Raw genomic sequence first — 10471 nt, forward strand, 5'->3', positions numbered from 1 at the left:
AAGTTACTAACTTGTGTATTTTGTTATTAGAAAGAGGTACGAGGCTTCAAAGTATGTAATCTTATTACTCTCTTTCAATGTAGAAAGCATGTTTAGATTTGATTAATTTCTAGTATCATGTTAGGATGTTTTTATTGCTTTCTAGTATCATGTTTAGGGTGCCTTTACTTATTTCTAATATCATGTTATCATGTTAGTGCCATGTTAGGTTTAAAGCTTTGATCTTTATTGTTTAGTGACATGCTAGGGTTTGTTATTAATCTTGTTAGTATCATGCCTAGGATCTTGCTATTATTAAGCTTTATTATGCCTTATCATGATTATTATTATTATTTAATATTGTTTATTATTATGTTGCTTGATATTTATTTATATTTTATATTGTTATTGCTTGATCACACCTTTTATGCTTGTTAAAGGGAATTGGTACTTGAAATCACGCTTAATAAGATAATTAATAATTTGGTTTAGGCTAATGTGATTTTAACTCAAGTGATCGCCAATAATAGTCTTATTTGTGCATTGATACTCAACCAACATAGATAAACAGGTTAGGATTAATATAATGTTTGTATGTTATTCGAAAAGCGCGCATGAATACGAGCAGAACAAAGTAGAGGCCTATTTTATAGGGCGGGTCCTTTCTTTTGTAGATTGGATTCGTACCCTCATCCCCGGACCCTGTTTGGTTCAAGACCTTATGGAGTAGTGGATGATCCTTTTGGATTGTCTTTTGGGTTTACAAGTTCCTAAAACTTGTTGGCGACTCTTTTTGCTCTTTGTCTTTCCCTTTGGAACGCCACCATACTTTAGTGTATGATCACAGTGGGGTTCAAGTTTGGGGTCATAATGCTTGAAATATTCCCTACAGGAGGCATCTGCGCAAAATAGAATGTGACTGGTTGGTAACCTATTGAATGGGTTATACTAGACACATGTCACGTTGTGATTGACAACATGTTTTTTAAATATAATTTTACTTTTAACAATTAAAATCTTTAAAAGTAATTTTTTAATTTAAAAAAATATCCCTTCCTGCCCTATCCATAACTTGCGGCAGAGCACCACCATGTCACACCCACCAACCACCTCAAATCACTATTTTTTTTTTCCTTCATCACCACACAAATGACATCACTCCTTCCTCCACCACAATTTGCATCCACCAAACACTATCCTCCACCTCCATTGCAACCACCTTCAACCTCACCTCTAAGCAACCTTTCTCCTTGATAATTCTCGTTATTGATGTTGTTAGACTCCTTCTTTTTCCTCCTCCACCCGAAATACCACCACAATAATTCCCTCGCAACAAATTGACTATCAACACCCCTCTTATGATGGTGATTTTAGGTGGTTTTTAGGCCACTTAGAGTGTATTTCGAGGTGTGGAGGTTTGCTTTCTAGTGGTCGTTGGGTTAAATGGCTTGAAAAGGAGATGGGGTTTTGTAGACAGTGGTTGGAAATGAGGTGGATGGTTGTTAGTAGGCGGTTTGGAAGTTGGTGCATGGAGGAGGAAATAAAGGGGAGGGGGGTTATAAATTAACAACTAACGGGAATGGGGAGGAGAGGGTACGTAGGAGTTTTTGAATAATTAAATTAAAGTCATTATTATAAAAAGGATATTTTTAAAAATTAAAATAAAAAATACCAACTAATCGCAATGTGCCACGTGTCATGGTTGACCTATTAAATAGGTTACTCGTATCTTTATCCTATTTTGAGTAGATGTCTCTTAAAGGTTTTATTTTTGGAAGACTAGTCAAGGGTTGTATTATTCTTGACAAATTTTCCTTTAAGAAAAACTTATAACAACGGGTCATGTTTGGGTTAGGTTTGCAAATATACGTGGTAAATGTGTTAGGGTTAAATCGAATTTTTGGTCAATTTTTTTTCAAAACATACAAAACGAGTCGGGTAAAAAAATAATTGATCTACATAATATGCATTTATTTAAACCCACAAAATGAGCCAAGCAAAATTTGTTATTAATTCAGATTTATTAAACAAGGTTAGAAATGTCTAGCAAAACAGCAAAAGTAATACATGGAGGATACTTCTCAATCCAGACTCTCAAATCCTCATATTCTCTACTAACATCGGCAAGTTTTTGGGCAAACACATTCCCACTTCTACTGACTTGCGAGAAAGCAATTCAAAAACACATTTTAGCTAGAAGGCTAAAGTTAAAAACTTCCCAATGGCAGAAGTTTAGTTGGCCTACTAGGGCCTGGCCCCTAGTACAACCCAAAAAAGAAATTAGTCCATAAAGTCCAACTCAAAAATAAAGTACAAAGCATAGAGTATTGCCTGTTGTTTTCTCTGTTGCCCTTTTTAATGTTGCTAACATTTTTTTCTTAATCGAAAAAAATATTGCGAACCCCACGGACCCATGTATCACATTCTCAATTTTTTTTACTGTTTCGATTAAGATCAAACACATTTTTAATAATTAATTTATTTATTTGGACAAAAATGTAGGCACGATATACATTGTAAATGAATAGTTGAATTGCATTTCCATAAATTTGCTTTTTAAATTTTACAACACACCCTCAATATATCTATCATCATTTGGTATTCATCGATATGTTGATTTTAATAATGTTTGATATTTAGTTAAAGCAGATAATTTGGATTTTGTTTTTATCGTTACTTTTTTGACAAAACTTTTTAATCACAATTTTAGATAACAATGTAAATGATACTATTTCACCTCTCCATATAAACAATTTTAAAAGATATTTTTTTTTGATTTATTTCGTACTCCATAATAAACTTTAGATCAAGAATTTATATCATAAGTTTAAATACGTTTGGCCCCTAAAAGAAAATTACTCAAGATCTGCCGCTGTTGTTTCCCATACTTCAAGTAGGTGAATGTTTGATATTTCCAAAATTTGAGGGTTCCTTCTTTAACATTTTCAGCAAAGGTAATATTAGCCAACTAAGTGAAATCGTGTTTATTTCTATTTAGAAGATAAACTATTACGCATATATCTTAGAATATTATTCTGGTTCTATTTTAGGAAACAAAATAATTTAGAAGATGTTTTCCTTTGTGAGTTATGCATTAAGAAATAGGTCACAAAAGGGTTTATCCCCCAAGTAGTATATAAGATAAAACACATCTATAACATCTACAATCTATAATATTATTAAAATACAAGGGTTTAACATGTTTACGACATGTGTTATACTTTGTCATCATAAAATTTATGACATAGCGCCACATAGATAATGACATGACAACACATTAGTATTTGGATTAGCTTTGAACCATTACATCCGTTGAAATTCTCAACTTTTATTACTACTATTCCATAATTAATATCACTTTATTACTTAACTAGGTTAGTCTCGTGCGATGCACGGTTTTAGCAATAAAATATTTGATCATACATATTAGATGACATAATGTTAAATATTCTAATTAAATTCATAATTAAAATAAGGAAAAAGAAATATGCAGGGCTGCATATAAGAAGCTAAAAATGGAAAGAATTGACAATAACATTTATTACACCGATTTACTCGTGAATTGTCGATAAATTCCCAACTTAATACTAAAAAAGGAAGTATATTAAATGCTTATATGCAATCCTTAGGGCCACATATAGCATTACCCTTAAAATAAATATTTAAAAAATGCTAGCAGTAGTGTTAAATGGTTTTTGCTTCATTATAAAAAAAATTTAAGAAATAATAATGAGTAGAAAATTCAAACTCGTGAAAATAAAAGAGCCTACCACCATTTAATTTATTTTTTCTTACCTCTATAAGAATGTGTTGTTAGTCAATTTAGTAAAAAAAAAATTAAGTTAATATCAAAATGAAAAAAAGGATGATGTCACATTATTGTCACTTATACTTTTGGTGGGAATTTTTTTAATAAGAAGTTGAAACATAGATAATGGTGATGTCAACGATAATTACTTTAGTATTAGTTATTAGATTAGGCTCGTGCGATACACGATTTTAATATTATTTTACGATTTTAACAATAATTTTTAGCTTACATGTGTGTAATAGGTACGTAGTACAAATAATTTAAGCAAAATCTAATCAATTGAGAAATTAATAAAGCGTGAAAACCCCAATTCATATAATCTGTATAAAATATATGGAGTAGGAGAAAAGGATAATGTTTATAAGAAAATGAAATTGTCCGGCTTTCCTTTAATTTCTCCAATGGAAATTGCATAATTAGATTGCATAATTAGTCAATTTAAATATAAAACCTGTTAATAAAATATATACATAATTTACCATTTTCTATTTTTTTTTATGTTGAAAAAAATAATGATGTCATTATTAGTTTTGGCGGGAAATTTTTTTATAAGAGGTTGACATGTGAAAAGTAATGATATCAGCGGTAATTAATTTAGTTATATTTATAGATAAATAGATTAGCATTCATATATGAATTGTAACTTTTCATTAAAGATTCTAAAAGTTTTTAAGCGTTATATACAATTAACTAGTTAATTGTAAAACATATTCGTCTCTTTCTTTTTATCCCCGACTAACTTTACCATTTTTATTTTATTATTTAAACTTAAGGTATAGGTTCCAAAATATGTAGTATTATTCAAACTCAAGGTAATTTTTTCATTTTGTATTTAAACATAACCCAGGGAATTCCCCGGGCCCCAAACCAGTTATATATTAAAATTCAAAGGGACAACATATTACCACGGTGTGTCACCATTCCTTCCATATGAGTTGTCGCCACATGTCACGTGAGCACAATGTGTCACGTAATGTCATCATTCATTACTCTAAAACTCTTCATATGTGTAACTTTTGTACTCACTATTTCCATAGAATGTAACATCTAAATAATTGCACATTAAGACATTACTCACACACTAATGATTGTTGATTTCTTGGATGCTAATTTTCTAGATTCAATACAAAGTAATCCGTAACAATTACATAAGCTATTATTTTATTTTTTTTAACAAAAAGTTCTTATTAAATTATGTAAAGTAAAATGAATAAAAACTAGCACTCATTAATAGTAAATATTTTCCTTATATTTTTATTCACTTATAATATAGTTGAACACTAACCTTTTAAATTCAGATTTTATTAAACTTAGAACTTTATAGTGACCTAGGGCATCGTCTGGGTCAATAACTAGTTTCTAAGTCAAAATTCGAGGTTGACATCCTAGTGTAGGTGTCATTCGATGAAGTGCGCCTATCTTAGAATGCGTGAATAATGCTTGACAATTATTGAAAGTGGGAAATGACTGTTATACAATACGGACATATAAGTAGGGAGTCGTTGGCAAGTTTTTTAGGAATAAGTTTTCAAAAAATAATACGCGAGACGATTCTTAATCACATAATGACATGTGTCATTTGATATTCGGCTTTAGTATAAATTTAAAAAAATTTATTAATTATAAGAAAAAATGAACTAAATGCAAACACCATTATCAACTTTTTCTTAATATTAACGGTTTTTTCACCATATATCCTTGAGTTTTTTGTTTATTCACCATACACCTATGAATTTTTTCAAAGTCATTATATACCCCTGAGTTGTTACAAAATTTCACCATGTACTCCTAATGACAACAAGATGAGTGGAATTTGATTAATTGTGCATCGAAACCTTAAATCTCTCCCTCCATCCCCGAAACCACGTACTCCTCTCCTTTGAAACCACTCCAAATCTTCATGACCATATTCGTATGATCGATTTTGAGGATGAGAAAAAAGATATTTAGGGTGGTTTTGAGGGTGGGAAAAAGAAATGTAGGTGATTTCGGAGGTAGGGGAATGTATTTAGGGTGGTTTCGGGTCATAATTAATCCTAATGATTGACAAAGTTCACAATCATTAGTCATCAAGGGTATATGGTGTATTTCTGTGAAAACTCGAGGGTATAGGATGCATTTAAAAAAGTTCATGGTTATATGGTGAATAAACAAAAAACTCAGGGATATATGGTGAAAAACCCGTAATATTAAGTATTAGTTTTTTATCGTAGAAAATACTTGAAAAATTTGCCAGTTACAATTGGTAAAAGTACCTATTTTATGAGTTACAACCATCAAAGTTAACTTTTGCAAATTACAACAAAAAAAAGTCACCAAACGTTTTAAATTACAACCAATTAAAATTCGGTTTTCAGCCACTTTCATGAGAGTATAACGTCATTAATCATTTATTGATATAAAAAGTAACCCCTAACCAATAGTCAATACTAGTTTGGAATCATTTATTGATATAATAAAGTCATATTCTGTTGAAATTGGCCGAAAATCGAATTTTGGTTGTAGTTTAAAATGTTGGGTGACTTTTTTGTTGTCATTTGCAAAAATAAACTTTTATAGTTGTAAGTTTGTAACCTGCAAAATGTGTACTTTTACTGATTATTATTGAAAATTTTTCCTAAATACTTCCATTCAAAAAAATTAAATGTTTATCAATTAAAGAAATTTAAGATTGCCAATCCTTAATAAATATTTTCTACATGAAGAAAATAATCAAATTAGGATATAATCTTATCTTATCCTTTTTAAAAGTTTAAATAATATCTTCCATATATGTTAAGAATTTTTTTTTAAAGGCTAAATGTTGAAAATCTTTAATTTCCTAATAAATATTGTTTTACTTTTATTTCCTTACGTTTAAATATCTTTATTTTATGTCAAAAATCTTAAATTTCCTAATAAATATTGTTTTATTTTTATTTCCTAACATGCTACAAGCCACATGTCTCACATGCATTTTCATCATCTTTGACCACCACATAAGACCACGGAATTTTTTTATTTGACCTTTGGCCTTTTTGACTATATATAATCTCTTCCACTTGAAAATGTAATAATATCCTTATCACAAACACCTACATTCATAGAATAAAAAACCATGAAAATTGAGAAACTGTACTTGTTTCTATCTCTTTTTTCAATCATAATCTTCCTTTATAAAATCCTTCTACCATCTAAAGCAAAGAACAAGAACCTCCCACCTAATCCACCATCAATTCCTATATGGGGTCACCTACACCTACTCAAGCCCCCATTTCCCAAAACACTACAAACCCTTTCTGAGTGCTATGGCCTAATTTTTTTCCCTTCGTTTAGGATGTCAGTCTCTTTTGGTTGTCTCTTCTCCATTGGCTGTCGAAGAATGTCTTAACCAAAACGATAATGTATTTGCTTACCGACCTAAGTCCATTGTTGGTGAGATTTTAGGGTACAACTACTCGATCCTCATATGGTCCACATATGGAGACCTTTGGAGGAATCTCCGATGCGTTGGGGTCTTAACTATGTTTTCCTTTCGTAAGCTTAATGAAGGAAGCCCCACCCGAAAAGCTCAGATCCATAACATGATCTTAGAGCTTCAGACTGAGTCCGAGGGTGCGTCTGGAAAAGTGAACTTAAATAATATTTTGAAAAAGGTGGCGCACAACTTTGTGATGAGAACAATAAATGAGAAGCCATGGGAAAACATGGATTTGATACCCTCTAGTCCCATGACAATGTGTGACTTCTTTCCCATCTTGAGGTGGGTACCTTTTGGAGGGATTGAGAAAATTTTGAAAAAGCTTTGGAAGAAAAGAGATGAATATTTACAAAATTTGCTTGATGAGAGTAGAGAAAGTGTTAAAAGAAGATCATCTTATGACGAGGAAGTTGTGACAAAAAATTTGATTGAAGAATTACTAGACTTGCAGGAAGTTGAACCTGATTGCTACACTGATGAATTCATCAAAAGTTTCATTTTGGTAAGATTACTCTCTTTGCCTCTAGAATTACGTGTTAATTCCATAAAAATTAATTAATTGTGACAATTTGACCTTAGTACATGTCAATTCAATGCATAAATTTGATTAATACTAAAATGAGTAATGCCATTAATTATGTACTAGTTTAAATCACAAATTAATAAAATTATTTTGGAAAACATATTAGTTTAAATCACAAATTAATAATATTATTTTGGAAAAAAGTTGTCACAAATTTTATGTGGCAAATGATGTGGATGATAGAGATGGCAATGGATCGGATTTAGATCGGGTGAAGCTTCACCCACATCCATCCCTCATTCTAATTGCTTCATCCATATTCATCCACACCCATTTCACCCATCATCCATATCCGTCCGTCATTCATCCGAGGATGGAACGGGTGGCTTGGATGCCTAATGGATGAATTTAAAAGTGAAAAAATTCACATAAACTCTATTCATGGTTATTTATATAATAATTTTTAGCTCTATTTTATTTATAAAAAGGACACAATATATTGTTTGAAAAAAATTAATTTGTAACAAAAATAAAGTAATTTTCTTGAATATTTTTCTTTTAAAATTCTTAGATAAAATATTTAATATATGTTAAAATGGTAGGTGGATGGTTAACGGGTGGAATAGAGTACCATCCACATCCGTTTCATCATCCACTTCATCCATCACCTGCTTCTAATCCATTTAATTTTTGTTTTCATCTATTTATTTAATGCGGTGAGTCGGGTTAGCGAATATCCATTTAAGACTGACATCCTTAATGGAGAATGGAAATAATGAAGTGGCAAAAAAGAAAAGGGAAATAAATAGAATGATAATATTATTCTTTAGGTAACTATAAACTCCTTAACATACTAGAATTTTTGTAGGATAAACAAAAAAGTAACAAAAGATTTTATCCTAGTTTGCCACAATTTCCCTACCTTATAAAAAGTTTAAGAAGCTCTTATGAATAGTGCATGGACATTTATATCCCTAAAAAATGTTTTTTTACATATTTGCCCCCATTGAATTCAAAAACCTTAAAATTGTCTCTTGAATTTGCTAAGTAGATGAATTATTTGTGTTTATTTCAATATTTAAAGCATCATTTAGTCTCTTCATTCTTTTTTTTTTGGAGTAAAAAATTGTATGTTGACTTGGTTAATGGGGATATATATGCAAATAGATATAATAAAATCGTGTAAATATTTATAAGACATAAAGACCATTTGTAATAATCTTCTCGAAAGGTTAGCAACTCTGCAAATCGCGCGCGTAAGAATCCCTAGTTTAAGAAAGATGTAGTAAATGCAATATTTATTTGTAAGGACAAGATTGACTATTGTTGTTGTTTTTAGTATCCCGTGGTCATTATAGCTTAAATTATGGTCATCAATCATCATCATCACAAGTAGGGATGACTAATGGTTCATAATAAGAAACTGACATGCATTAATGTAGCATCAATAATGTGAGGGGGAGTGTAATATTTGTTGAAATATAGACTAAACAACAAATGCAAGTGTCCCACATATACAACTTAGAAGGTACTTATTTTGCTGTCAGCCTATCACATGGCTTTGTGATGAAACCTTTTTGGACTGGCAAAGTGAACTTTATTCTTTTGACAATGCAAATTTGTATCACATACTGTACATGTAACGTTAAAATTAATAAATGTGGTAATGTTATACTAGGAAATAATAAAAAGTAAGAATTGATAGAGTTTCCTTTTATTATAATAAACGGATCGGAAGGAGTGTTACACACATATATATTAATAAATGTGATTATCTATATGTCAGATGCAACTGTTAGCAGGAACGGATACTACAATTTCAACAGTGGAGTGGGCAATGTCAAACCTCATAAATAACCCCGAAATAATCGCAAAAGCAAGGGAGGAGATTAATCTACTCGTTGGCAAAGGAAGACTAGTAGACGAATCCGATGTACCAAAATTGAGTTACATTCGTTGGATAGTCAATGAGACTTTAAGACTTTTCTTGCCAGCACCACTGCTATTCCCACATTTCTCATCCAAAGACTGCACTATTGGAGGGTTCCATGTACAAAAAGGCACTATGCTCTATGTCAATGCTTGGGCAATACAAAGAGACCCTAGCCTATGGGATGAACCAAACATGTTTAAGCCGGAGAGGTTTGCAAATGAGACAGAAGGTTACAAATTTTTTCCATTTGGAATTGGAAGAAGGTCTTGCCCCGGAAGCGCCTTTGCCACTAGGAACATCACTTTGCTTTTGGCTACACTTATACAATGTTTTGATTGGGGAACACCTGAGGATGGAGTAGTAGACTTCACAATGAAAAGTGGTGCCAATATTTGTCATGAGGAAAAGCCTTTAGAGGTAATTTGCCACCTTAGGTCTTCAATGGTAGATGTCGTTGCTCAACTCCAAGTTAATTAACTATGTTTATTATTAGCTGGCTCGTAATATTAAGGGGGTATGTAGTTTTAAAATTTGGATGTATGATATATTTATATGTTATCTTTTACTTTATATGGATTTATTTATAAGTTCTTGTGTACCGTTAATTAAATAGCAAGCTAAGACTTTTTATATACTTACTTTATTTCACTTATTTCTAAGTATTTGTTTGTTAAATAAATTATCATATAAAACTAAGATACGAGTTAATAAGGTTGCGTTCTTTTCACCTTACAAAATAAGTTTCAAGTTAATAATTTCAAATTA

At 31.0% G+C, this 10471-nt stretch overlaps 1 pseudogene; it reads left to right on the forward strand.

The window, feature by feature from the left end:
• The first annotated feature begins 6887 nt into the window (after positions 1 to 6887).
• On the forward strand, positions 6888 to 10206 carry LOC145582322 (cytochrome P450 81C13-like; annotated as a pseudogene).
• Positions 10207 to 10471: the final 265 nt, after the last annotated feature.

This window comes from Chenopodium album, chromosome 15 (assembly GCF_948465745.1).
Source record: "Chenopodium album chromosome 15, dcCheAlbu1.1, whole genome shotgun sequence".
In the NCBI taxonomy this organism is placed as follows: domain Eukaryota; kingdom Viridiplantae; phylum Streptophyta; class Magnoliopsida; order Caryophyllales; family Amaranthaceae; genus Chenopodium; species Chenopodium album.